The sequence below is a fragment of the Simochromis diagramma genome, unplaced genomic scaffold (assembly GCF_900408965.1).
Source record: "Simochromis diagramma unplaced genomic scaffold, fSimDia1.1 OVJJ01000320.1, whole genome shotgun sequence".
NCBI lineage: Eukaryota > Metazoa > Chordata > Actinopteri > Cichliformes > Cichlidae > Simochromis > Simochromis diagramma.
In genome coordinates this window covers 12,825,268-12,839,813 of record NW_024386773.1, presented here as the reverse complement: position 1 = coordinate 12,839,813, position 14,546 = coordinate 12,825,268, and positions in this window count along the sequence as shown.

Sequence of the window (14,546 nt, the reverse complement as noted above, 5' to 3'; positions counted from 1 at the left end):
TCTGGCAAGGAATGTCCTTCCAAGACAATCAGGCTCCCCTTAATTCAGCTTTCATCTTTCTTTTTGTTATTATATTTGTAGACTTGCTTTTCTGAACTCAATAAAAGCTGCTTTTGGATATATGGTCCTCACAAGTCAGCCACTAAAAACAAACCTGTCACGGTTCTGGGTCAGGTTGACCCAGTATTTTGAGTTATGTTTTGGTTTATTTTTGAATGATTGTTCTTTATGTTTCTCTGGTGCTTTGTTGGGTTTTGTGATGAATCTGCCTTACAAGTTACTTTGGTGTGTTTGTTTCCTTATTCTCTTAGTGCTTTTGATGATTATGATGATGTTCTATGTTCCAGCTTATTCTGGTTTATTCTTAGTTCTGCCCGTGTTAAGTCTGTGTTTCTTAGTCTGCATCCTTGTGTCTTATTTCCTGTTTTATTGTGAAAGTCTATGTCTTATGTTAGTGTGTGCCGCTTTGCTCCCCCTGTCTCGTTAGTCCAATTTCTCCCAGCTGTGTCTCCCTCCTGTTGCCCATTCCCTGATTACCACCCTGTGTATATTAGCCCTGTGTTTTCCTGTGCTCAGTGTCGCGTTGTACCCTCAAGCTTTGTGTTTCCTCGTGTGCCTCGCTGCAAAGTGTGAGTTTATAGTTTTCCCGGTTTAGTTTAGTATGCTTTTCCCCTGTCAGCAAATAAAGCTGAGTTTTTTTGAGTTCATCCCTCGAGTCTGAGTGCCTGCATCTTGGGTCCAACTCCTGCCTGCCACACAGTGATTCATGACAAAACCATTTTAGAATATAATTCATTATTGTAACCTACTTGAAGTACAATTAGAGAATCATTCTGTGAATTTTATTTGTTTCTTTCTTGAGGTTTTTCTGCTTTCCCAAAAAAGGAGCAGTTCTAAAAACCATTCTTACAACACCTATTACTGTTGGCACCTAATAATTGGCCCTCCATGATGCAGGCTCTGCTGGAGCATTCTTCTTGTTAAAAGGGAGTTTTTCCTTCCCACTGTCTATTAGATCGATATGATACACCACATTAATTGCACTGAAAGTAGCTGTTCATAACGCCACGTCTGTGAGACAGTTATGAGTATGAGTTGTGTGGATTTTTTTTAATTTTTTTTGCAGAAAGCTCCACGTTTTTGAACAGGACATGGGAAACAAAAGCAAAATTATTATTGATGTAACTGGAAATATTACAAAGGATTGTTGTGGAAGTTTTTTAAATGAACTGCAAATGCTTGATGAGCGTCTTTTGATCTGGTTTAATCACATGCTACAGCATGGAGAGACAGCAGCCTGGTAAGACGCCCATGCTGCTTTCTCTGAAGATGAAAACGGCGCTTCTTTAAATGCAGGGGGAGACAAAAACATTCCACAGCTCTTATGTGTTGCCCCATCACAGGAGCCTATACCTTCAGCTCTGTCCTTGAAATCTTCCATTCAAAAACGAATTACGACTATGTTTTCCCACTTAGCCATCACCTCTATTCTTCTAGAGATAAGCAGGAGGGCCCATGCTATATATCTACAAGAGGGCCATATAAAATAAGTAAACATACAGAGTAGCACATTAAACATCATGAAAACAGTGTGAACAAACTGATAACACTCAAATGTCACATGATCTGATTGGTTTCTTCTAATTAGTGGGGTGTGTAAATAGTGACATTTGCTGGAAAAGGGAATGGGCATTTAGAGGCTTTGCTGTTGACCGTTCTCTCTTCTGTTCTCTCAGTTTTCATGTACACCTCTAGACATGTAGCCACATCAAATTAATTTAAGGTGGCTGTGAATGATTTAAAACATTTTTTTGATGTTTTTCAGTGTTTTTGCGGATATGAAAATCTGACAGGAAACAACTGTGCTAAACAAAGACACCATGAAAAGTCATTGCAACTACTGCAGGTTTCTGAAATCTTCTTTGGAAATTTCAAAACTATCACTGTCACCATGCTGGTTTCTAAACAATAAACAATAAACAAACCAAAAAAGACTTGATGAGGAGGTCTAAGTTTGACAGTGAAACAGTTTGCTAAACTTGTCAAATACACGCCGTAAGTCAATGAGCTTAAAACTGATAATATTTCTTTCTCCATTCTGCCCATTACCCAACTTAGGATAGGGAGCCATCTGGGCTAGCCTACTCCACACCCCACCTCTGTGAGCAGACGACAAAATCAGCCTTGACCATCTGTGCCCCTGGCCTATGCACCACCTTAAATTTAAAAGGCTGGAGAGCCACGTACCACTGGGCGATCCAGGCATTGGCATCCTAATAGCGGAGAGAGTCGACTGTCCATTGGATGGCCAGGAACTACTTCTTCACCGCACAGAACCAAGCGTCTCCACCAACAGGGTCCTTCTGATATACACCACAGGGTGGTGCCCCCAACTTACCTGCAGGGGCAAAACGGCCCCCCTGTTCGAGGAGTCTCTCTGCAGAATAAAAGGGAGGGGGAAGGGGTTCCCCTACAGAGAGCCTTCTTAACCTGCATGAATGCCTCCTGGGACTGCTCCGTCCACTGGACCAGATCTGGGGCACCCTTTAGGGTGAGATCAGTCAAGGGGCTGCTCAGGTCAGCCAGCGCCAAGTACCGCCTCACCTCCTTTTTGGCCATGGGAGGTGGGCAGGATATGATGGCTGCTGTTGTATCCATCTGCGAGAGCACCAGATATCCCAGATAGAGTCCCTCTCTCTGTTGAACTGCGAACTTTTTCAAATTAGGTTTAAGTCCAGCATGGCCCAGGGACTCCAGTAGTGCGGCCACTCGCTGGACATGCCCCACCCAGGTGTTGCTGTAGATGATAACATCCTCCTAATAAAGCAGCATATTATGCCACGTGTACATTCAGCACCCATTCCATGTGGCGTTGAAAGGTGGCTGGTGCTCTGAACAAGAACAGAAGTGTGATAAATTCGTAAACACTGCACGTTGTGAAGAAGACTCTTGGGAATCTGCCAGTGACCCTTGGTTAAATCAAGTGTAGAGACAAAATGTCGGTCCAAGAGCTCATCGACACGGGCATCAGATCAGCATCAAACTGTGACACTTAATAAACATACACAGATACAGAGTGGTGCATGAAACATTATGATAACAGTGTGAACAAACTGATCACTGGGAGTTGCGGTCACATTATCTCACTGGTATCTTCTGCACTCAAAAAAAGGAAATTGGGTGGTTGTTACATTTACAAAAGTCTAACTTGTCATTTGAACAAAATAATTTTATGTTTCTATGGAGAACACAATTAAATCATGTTGGATCTGCATGAAATTCAACAACTTTCTTCTTGTTCAGATGACATGACACAATCTAGGAAGAGTGGTTAGTTGCCTGGACTCACGAAATTCACAAAAACACACGAGATTTCAAACCACAGGAAAATCACTGGGGTTATAAGAGGAAGACAACCACACACACACACCACGTGTTGTTACTATTTATTATGGTTTAACTTGTCAAGGACAAAAACATAAAGAAAATTCTGCATCATAGGTTTCCTACATTTGTTAAGTCTGTATTAACAGCTCAATGCCATGGTGGGTCGTGCTGTTGACCTCTCCAGGATGTAACCTGCCCCTCTTACCAAATCACTTCCGGAGCCCAGATAGATAAGAAGATGGGTGGATTGGAAGTTGCTGTAAATCCGTTGAATTTTTGTTGAACATTATGTAATATGAATACAACATGTACTACAGATGTAAGTTACATTTGTTCATTCAAGAAGATTATCGTTGGTGTAACAAACAAATATTTTACTAGGTCATGTAACAAGACTGACTTTTGACGTGCCAAAGTGATATAAAATAAAAAATAAATAAATTTAATTAGACTAACTTGGTACAAACATGTGGATTGAATAAAAGTCAACTTAATTGAATGTTAATGTTACTGTTATGTTAAACCTACAAACATATCGTGTTGAAACAACACATTCAAGATTGATTAATAGAACATGATTTGTTTCGATGGAATATAAGTGGCAAGATAAAATTACGTTCATCCAATGAGTTATTTTTTTTGAGTGGGGTGTGGAAATAGTGACTTTTGCTGGAAAAGGGAATGGGCATTTAGAGTTTTTGCTAGTGAATTTTCTCTGTGTTCAAATTTTTTCATGCATACTGCTATACATGGAGCCACATCAAATTGATTTAAGGTGGGTGTGAAGGACGTTAAGAATGGATGGTTTTTTTTAGGGTTTTTGCACAGATGCATTGTGGATTCATCTCTGGCCTGATGAAAAACTGACATGGAACCATTGTGGTAAAACAGATGGCATAAAAAGCGGATGTAACTACCACAGTTTTCTGAAATCTTCTTTTGAAATTTCAACATGATCACTGTCACCATACTGGTTGCAAAAAAAAAAAGAAACAACAGTTTGCTCAACTTGTCAATTACAAGTCATGCCAATGAGCTCAACACTGATAATCCTCCTTTCTTATACATTTTATGACTAAGTTTTATCAAATAAACTTCATGTTTTTTTCAATATGATCACAAAAAAGTGACTGAGTCCATCCGCTCAGCAGGAAAGTGTTAGGTACATCTGTGTGACAGGTGGAGGGTTAGAGGCCAACAACTGTGACCACAATGTGGGACATAGAGGGGTTAGAGTGACAAATGAAGAAACTTAAAAACCAATTTAGAGGAAAGCTTTAATAAGGGTCAAAACCTGCTATGTCCATTTTAATAAAACAGGTAAGCTAAACAGATTATCCAATCTCCCTGTGCCCCCCCCTTTCTTTTCACTTTCTTCTTATCTCTCAGCTGCTCACAGCAATAATTAGCTTTTCCTCATCCAGGCTCTGCTGGAGGTTTCTTCTTGTTAACCGGGAGTTTTTCCTTCCCACTGTCAGCAAGGGATTGTTTATTGATTAGGTTCTATTTTTTAAAAGGTTTTGGGGGTTTTAAATTACAATACATTATTGTTGTGATTTGGTACTACATAAACAGAAGTGAATGGAAATTAATTACAAGCACCACCTTGATTTTTTCCATTAATATATTTATTCTCCTGAAGATTCACTTCAAACCATGTGCTCTAACCTTTTAATTCAGCTTTCATCGTTCTTTTTGTTATTATATTTATAGACTTGTTTTTCTGAATTCAAAAAAAGCTACTTTTTAAAGATATATGGTGCTCACAAGAAAGCCACTAAAAAGCAACTATTTTAGAATATAATTCATGATTATACACAGGACTCGAACACAAAGAGTGAACTTAAAATGGTAGCTTTATTGTTGGGAGAATCATTCATAGAAACAAACTAAGACCCTGAACATGAAAACTAAACTAAACCACTTGGAAACCAGAAAGACAGCCAGATTTACAACACATGAGGAGGTACGGCGTGAGGAAAACACAGGGCTTAAATATACCAGGGAATAACGAGGGGATGGGAAACAGGAGGAGAGCACAGCTGGGACTAATCAAACATGACAATCAAAGGGGCAACACTTAAAACACAGGACACAGGACACAGACTATCAAAGAAAAAGAGGAAACAAGAGACATTCACAAAGACGCCGACTTGACACTGAGACAACTGACTGGGGGGACAGAGGGAACAGACAAGTGACTACACGAGGAACACGGGGAAGGCAAAGTAACAGAAACCTAAGGAACTAAGAATAACACAAGCAGAACACAATAAAGAGAACGAAAGTAACAATAATCAAAGAATATAAATTAACCAACAAACATAAAACCCTGGGTCACGGACCCAGCACCGTGACAGTTTAGCAGTATGTCTGTTACTGTAACCTACTTTAAATACAATTAAGTGCAATTATACATTTTTTCTGTGAATTTTAGATGTTTTCTTAATGTGGCTTTTCTGCTTTCACAAAAAAGGAACAATTATAAAAAACATTCCTCCAACACCTATTACTGTATGCTAATAGTTACTACTTTGATGATTACTACTCACATAATGTTAGACAGGTCTGCAGGAAGGAGAGCAGAAAGGTGAAGATGTCCGTGCAGAGTGCAGGGAGATCCATGAGGACTCCACCTTCTCTGCTTGTCTTTCTGTAAAAGTCACCACACACCACTGATTCAATTCAATTCACTTAAATTTTATTTAAATTCGCGTCAAATCACAACAGTCTTCTCAAAGCACTTCTAAGGCGCCCCCAACATACAAACAAAACCGACCAATCAGAAGACCCCCTGTGAGCAAACACTTTGGAAACAATTGGAAGGAAAAGTTCCCTTTAATAGAAGAAACCTCCAGCACAACCAGGCTCAGGGAGGGGTGGTCATCTCCCGTGACCAGTTGGGGTGACTTACTTTACTTACTTACTTACTTTACATGCTGTGGAAGCGTGCCAGTGGTAATTAATGATGTATGATTCAATGCAGAGAGGTCTATTAATTAAGAAGCAGAAAGTTAGACGTCATCCAGGTCTTTATGTCTTTAAAACATTCCTGCAGTTTAACTTATTGGTGTGTGTTATCTGGCTTCATGGATTGATAAAGTTGGGTGTCATCTGCATGTGAAAATGTATGCTATGTCTTCTGAATGATACTGCTTAAGGAAAGCATGTATAATGTAAAATGGTGTAGAACTGGTCCTAGCAAGGAACCCTGTGGAGCTCCATAATTAGAAATTTATAGTGTAAAGAAGACTCTCTATTTGCATGAACAAATTGTAATCTATTAGATAGATATGATAAAAACCACTGCAATGGTACCAAAATTAGCTGTCTTTAATGTCACGTCTGTGAGACACAATTATGAGTATTTTTTTTCCTTCATTATTACAAGTATCTATCATTACTAGTTAACATTAAAGGAATGATTGGCTCAACAGTGTTTTGACTTTTTGTCAGCCTGCCTACAGTGCTGAAGAGAAACCTAGGGTTGTTCTTATTTTCTTCAGTGATAATTAATAAGATGTTCTAGCTTTATGGGGGTTGTTGAATTAAAGAAAGGAATTAAAGATGGCTGTAAAGGAAGTTAGGATGTTGAAGCTTGTCAGGTTTATAGTCTAGCTTTTTTTTTCTTTTTTTTTTAGAGATTTTGCACAGATGCAGAGTGAATACATCTCTGGTCTGATGAAAAACTGACAGGAAACCATTGTGCTAAACACAGACAGCAAGAAAAGCCGATGTAACTACCGCAAGTTTCTGAAATCTTTTTTTGAAATTTCAAGATTATCACCTGAACCATCCTGGATGCAAAAAGAACAAAAAAATCAGACGTGATGAGAAGATCTCGAGCTGACAGTGAAACTGTTTATTTGACTTGTTGATTAGCAAATGAGCTTAACACTGATAATCCTGCTTTCTTACACGTTTTATGACAAAGTTGTATGAAATAAACTTCATTTAGTCAATGTGACCACAAAAAAAAAAAAAAAAAAGAAAAGAAAAGAAAAATGACTGAGCCCATCAAGTCAGCAGGAAAGTGTCAGGTACATCTGTGTTGGAGGCTGTGTTGATGATGGCGACATTCTGGGAGCCAGCAGCAACAGCAAAGTTGATGGGACTTTATTTTTTCCAGCCTGTAAGCTATTTAGTTCATTTATAAGCTATGTTTTGCTTCCAGGCTGTGACAGATGTTTTTATGCTGTCTGTGAGCCCAGAGGACTGAACAAGAAATGCTTTGAAATTAGAATAGAATAGAATAGCTCTTTATTGTCACTGTTACAAGAACAATAAAAGGCAGTTTGGCATCTCTCCGTGTGAAATACACAATAGCCTAAGTAAGTATTTACATAATAACACAGACAGCTTTACATTTACACAAGAAAGATATGTACAACTTAGTCATACACCTGCATACATATAGATACACCCATACATACATACACATATGTATATATACATGCATATACGCATGCGTACGTACACACACACACATATTTCCACATACACACTTACACATATTTATACAGACCCATGCATGCCATCTGAGGAGCAAGTGCATTGTGAGGTGCAGCGTGTGATCAGTGATATTGCACCCATATTGAGTGGGGGGTGGGTCGTACTGTTGCTACTATAATAAATATGGTTATTATAAATACAGTTTACAGAGGTAGGAAGGTTGGTTGCATTATAGTATAAATAGAGATATGATGAATAAATAAAATGTAATGTCCATGAGTGCAGTTATCCTCTAATCCTACAATAAGTTACAATCTGTGCATTTGCAGAAATGGAGCTAGCATTAGCTAGCTAAAGTAAAACATGAAGCACACCTAGACGCTCGGCTTGACACGGGGCAGGAGGAAAGAAACAGACATAGGGATGAGACAGACAGAAGAGATAGAGAGGGCAAGAAGCATGATGGACTGGGGAGAAGGCACATGACAGACAGCGGAGACATGGAATGAAACACAAGGAGGCGAACATGTGAACAGAAAAGGGAGACAAAACATAAGGACATGATTAGGACCTGGAGAACGAGGGAGTGAGAGACACTGAGGGGGAGAGAGCAATCATGGACACAGAGGAAGACCAAACACAGACATGACTGTGGAAATATACACAGAGGACATGTGTTGGTTCTTTTATGAAAGAAGATGATCCACACATACTCTAAATATGACTTTATCTTTTCTTTATTCAGGCTATCAAAGGTTTGAATTAAAAATCTCTTTGCTCCGTAGATGATCTAAAGGAACAAAGAGCACCATACCCAGACTGTAAATGCTTTTTATTATGTGTGATAAACAGGACACTGAGGTGATTGTTAAAAAACTTGGATGAAAGCCACGGTTCTCCTTATTTGGCTGAGATCCAGCACTTCAGCTCACATTTCCTCTTCTGCAGTTTTTGGGGCATCTCATTATGTGGAGACGCCACCTCACCCATCACCGTGGCAACCACCTCTGACCCTCTGGTCATACCTGCATAAACAGATAGTGAGAAAAAGGTCTGGAAGATGAGTGGATGATGGGGTGGGTGCAGTTTTCTCTGAGGTGGGGTCAGGTGGGCTGTCCCGGGCTCTGTGGGGCTGAGCGGCGCTGCTGCACTGGGCCCCCTTTCCCTGGAGGGTTGCAGAGTATGGGGGTGCCTACTGGGGTCAGCGGGGGAGCTGGCCACAGGGAGGGGTCACTTGCCCCTCCCTTCCTTCCCTCCCCATCTCCAGCTGCCTCCCTCTTCCTGCTCCACCACAATCACCCACACATGCAGGGCCTTGGGGTAAAGATGTGTCACCAGGGTGCAGGGGAGGCATCTCCCCCCCCCCTCTGTCCCCATCTGGCTGCCTGTGCCTCAATTTTATCCCACAGCTTAGACATTCTCATTACTCACACTCTCATAACACATACATATAGGATCTTGGGGGTGGGCACGCTACACGGAATCCAAAAGACCATCAGGGTGTCGTCGTTGCCCACCTCTCAATTTTAAATACACGTAGACATTGAGGGCTAGCAGGAAGGGCTATGCGCTCACCTGCTGCTCTCTGGCAGGTAGCTCCATGCCCTCCTGGGTTTTAAAGGCACCTTAGAACACACATGCATCAACACTACATATGAGCGGGCGGAGGGAGGTTTGGAGTCTTCACACACCCCCGTTCTCTGCGGCCTGCTGGAGCGGGGGGGCTAGGAGGAGGAGTTGGCTGTCCGACTGGGGTCTGGAATGTACCTGCTGCAGAGACTCAGGTCTTTTGGAGTGAAGGGCCCACTCCTGAAGACCTTCTATGACTCTGTGGTGGCCTCAACCATCTTTTATGGTGTGGTCTGCTGGGGTGGCAGCATCTCTGCCGGGGACAGGAAGAGACTGAACAGGCTGATCCGAAGGGCCAGCTCTGTTCTAGGATGCCCTCTGGACCCAGTTGTGAAATTAATATTTTTATGGATTAAAATTGCTACTCCTCTTTGTCTAGAATTATAACAGGCTGAAAACACATTAGGAAACTCAGGTGTTTTAAGTTCATTCAAACCTGTGACAGGCCTGTGAGTCTCTTGTAATAAAACAACGTCTGCCTGCAGGTTTTTAAGTTGGTTAAATTTTTTTTTTAACCTTTTTTCTCTGGAGCCAGCTTCGTGCACATTCCATGTGACAAATCTTAGTGCGACCGTAGTTGTGTGTGTATGGTGAATGATGTACGCTGTGTGTCTCGCTTAGACGGGTGAGGAAAATGGAAACACATCATTTGTTTGTAAATAAAGAGAAGAAAAAGAGGAAGAGAGAGAGGAAAAAAGGAATAAAAACGGAAACATTCAAATTAAGGCATTGACTGAGAGTGATGGTGACGGTATACTGAATTAGCAAACTGATATTACAAAGTTAAACAGATGTTAATACAAGAGAGTGTGAGTAAAGAGAATCGTGTAGCGGTGTGCGGTCAATACAGCCACGGAGTGGTGCCGGGGTCGCAGTAGATCTGTCCGTCTATGTAGGGCCGGTCCACGGCGATGACGGGAGCCTTTCTGGATAAAACTACGTTAGACTGGGAACAGGACCTTGCGTCGTTCCAGTATCTCTTTGGGGAACTGGTCGTTCACGCTGAAATCCGTTCCTTTCAGCTCTCTGCCTCTACTCTTCACCTGCTCCTTCTGCTTGAAGTGGCCGAATTTGGCCACAATAGGACGTGGTCTCCTGCTTCCTGTCTTCGGAGCCCCAATGCGATGCACTCTCGCTTCGACTTCTGCAACAGCCTCTACTGTGGTGTTACCTTGTCATCTATTGGCCGACTACAGCTGGCTCAAAACGCTGCAGCAAGGCTTCTGACTGGCACGCGCAAATGAGAGCACATATCGCCTATACTTGCCTCGCTACACTGGTTGACAGTTTTCGAATTGATTTTAAGATTTTGACACTTGTTTTTAAATCATTGCATGGACTAGCTCCTATTTGTCTTTCTGATCTTTTAAATTGGTATAATCTTTGAGGTCTGTGGACCAAAAGCTGCTAGTTGTTCTTGGGTCTAGATTAAAACACAGAGGAGATTGGGCTTTTGCTGCAACTGCTCCGAAACTGTGGAATAAACTGCCTTTACATATCAGGACCTCTTCAACATTGGATACTTTTAAAACTCTTTCTAAAGATCCATTTTTACTCCTTGGCTTTTAATTCTGTATGAGTCTGTCATTATTTTATTCTAATTTTTCTCTCATCTTTGATTTTACTTTCTTTTAAAAATTTTGTAGAATTTTATTTTATTGTAGGCCTACAGTACTTTGTTCAACACCTGTTGTTTTTAAAAGTGCTATATAAATAAAACTGATTTGATAAAACCCTTTTAAGTTCAAAAACATTTGTGCTTTGTGTGATTAAATGTGATTAATCAAGATTAATTAATTAATTACAAAGCCTCTAATTAATTAGATTGTTTTTAATTGAGTCCAATCTGGGTGTCTTTTGTCAGCTAGCAGCTGGTTTATTTGTGCTGCCAGACGCTCGTGGAGTGCAGTCAGCTTCTTAAGCCAGTAGGCGTGAACCATGTCAGAGCCTGGTGCTGTCCAACTCTTCATACTGGAAACCCTCTCTTGGATATCTGCCACTGTGATGGTTACTGGACCCTGTTCAGGGTGGTCACTGTGGTCTGCCCCCAGATCCACTAACCACTGAGCATTACCGTTATGGGTTGCGTCCTTCTCCCATATGCTTTTCCAGTATTCCTCAGTCTCCAGCCTTGGTGGTGCTGTTCTCATATTCCCCTGCTACTGAGTATACACCTTGGCTGTTTCTGTGGAGAACAGCTGGTTTATTCTCCTGCCTTCGATCTCTCTGGTGTACCTCTTCAAGCTGCGAGTTGTTGCTTAGCAGTTTCCAAGGCCTCAGGTATGGACAGCTTGCTGTACTTCTTAGGCACCTTCTTCATCGTACCTTTCTGCAACTCCGATAGTTGGCTAACCTCCCTCCGTGCTACCTTGTTCTTAGCCTCTAGCCTCCTTCTCCATGGAGGGTACTGCCCCTTGTGGCTGTTCAACTTGTAGACAAGCATCTCACTGATCACTGCTGCCATATTGTAGATCGGCTTGTTAGTCTCGGTAATGGTGGCTGTAGCCTGTATCTAGCAGACCTTCTGAGGGGCTTCACGTAGTCTTGGTACGGGGGTCCAGGTTTCAAGCTTGGCCATGATCTAGTGATGGGTAGATGAGGCCTCGTGAAGCGTTTCAGCACATTCCCCAAACTGTATCGATACTGAGTCGACACAGTGTTGCTGTTTTGCTCCATACTGTCACCTGCTGGACCTTAAGTATCATTGCAGGCAACTTACTTGAGACTCACAACAGACACTGATTCAATGACCTAGTCATACTTGTATACACTGTAAGGTATTGTACTTTCCATGGAATCATTTTATATTTTTTACATTGCAAATATTGTAGACATCTTTAAAATATATTGTGAATGACATTAAGTGAAAATTAAAATGAAGGTATTGTGAATGTAACATTACCCATTTAAATGTATTTGACTCAGAGTTTATTATAAATTTCTATTCAGAAAAATAAGTTCATCCAATGTTTTTGCATTCAGTCCATTGCGTTTTTGGACACCATTTCCTCAGCTTTGGAAAACACACGCTCATAGGGCACAGATGGAGCTGGGGTACACAAAAACTGTAAACCCAGGTGGAAAAGGTTCGGATAAGATGTCTTCCTATTTCCCCAGTACGTTAAAGGATCCTCTGATCTTGGAATGTTTCTCTCCAACACTTTCCACAATACTAAGGGATTGTCTTTTATAAAAAAAAATAAATAAAAAAATTCAGGACTGCCTGGTCAAAAACAGTCTTCCTAGATGCTTGATTTCAAAATAATAAAACACAATGAAAAAAAAAATGATGATAATGCTGCTCAATGTCTATATAGGCCTACCTGTGTTCATTCTCGGTGTGTTTGTCTCCTCATTTTCATGTTTGGCTCTGTAATGCCTAAACATTGAGGAGGTGCTTTTGTTTGTGTAAGAAAGCTCCGCAGAACAGATGCGACATTTAACCTGCATAAAATGAAATCATTTACACAAATATAAATAATTTACACTGCAGGTCACATTGCTGTTTTTCCTATTCTGATAGATTACACTGAAACAAAGACAGACAGTTACCTTATTTGCAGTTAAAAGATCGAAATGATCCCACACAGCAGAAACTTTTCTTTTTCTTTTGGGCTCCATTTTTTATGGAGAGATATGTATTATCTGTTTCTTTGCGAGAGTAATTTTGTTTTGTTTTTTTGGTGGCGACTCATTCCGTTGACAGATGCAGATGTGGTACCTTTTAAACACAGTTTGGAGCGTTGGCAATGATCGACACAGCAGCTGTATCGATCACGTGACTTTTTCTTAAAGCGACACACGCACCGATACAGGCTTCGCTCTGTGAGCTTGATACATGCGCTGGTGGGTCAGTGCTGCTGGACCCATCACTACCATGATCCTATCTTTCAGGTCAGTTCCTCTCGCACTCAACAATCCTTCTCCTATCGCACTTGGGGCTAAAATTACCAGTTTATGATGTATCTGCTTCACATTAACACATCAAGTAAAAAACAAAACAAAACAGTTTATTTGTTTATTTGCACATAACGATTAGATTGTTACTTGTTTTCTTCTAGCTCTGTTTTGCCCTCCACCACTCCTGAGAGAAATACCTGGTTTTTCAAATGCTATATGATCCGTACCAACTTTTCTCTCACTGTGTCTGTGAGTCTGTCTGTGAGAATTTCTGTGGCTGTGCGGTTTAGCACAGAAGTTTCCTTTCTCTCCGACAGCTTAGACTCTCAGTCAGTCGTACTCTATCCGCTGACAGTGAAGGATCTCTTTCTGCTTTTTGTGTTCAAAAATAATTCATGTACATGGATCTCCTTCCAGTTAGAAACCCACAGTCTGCTGTGGGCAATTTCAGGAAGAGAAATAGAGACAATTCACTATCTGCACCCTTGCCAGGACAGTTAGTCCTTTCTCATGTCACACTCTAATCACTCTTTCACACAGTTTGCATGGTTTCACTAAGGACACTCACAATCATGCTCTCATACCGTTTACAATAACACTATAAGTTGCAATAGCACTGATGTCAATGAGAAAATCACTTTTTTCCCTTTAACCCAGACATCTCGTAAGGTTAACCTCCCTTTTATGAGCCACGGCAAATATTTCACATTAGAAAAATCATCAGGGAATGATCTGTGGACTCGACTACAGACAAAGGGCAAAGGACTCGTGATCACCGGTTTCAACTGTGACACGCAGAAGGTCGGGTGAATCCTAAGGGAATGCGGGCAACTTCAGCCTGACCGCTGAGGGGCTGATCTTCACTTACAAGGTTTTAAATAATCAGGCCCCATCTTATCTTAATGACCTTGTAGTACCATATCACCCCATTAGAGCACTTCGCTCTCACACTGCAGGCCTACTTGTTGTTCCTAGAGTATTTAACAGTACAATGGGAGGCAGACCCTTCAGTTTTCAGGCGCCTCTTCTGTGGAACCAGCTTCCAGTTTGGATTTGGTTTAGTGTATATATACACTAACAGTAACAAATTTATAGCAAACATGTTCTGCAGTGTTGTATTCTGGGTGCTACTGAGAGCAGACTTTATATTTCCTCCTTCTAATATTAAACAACAGGGG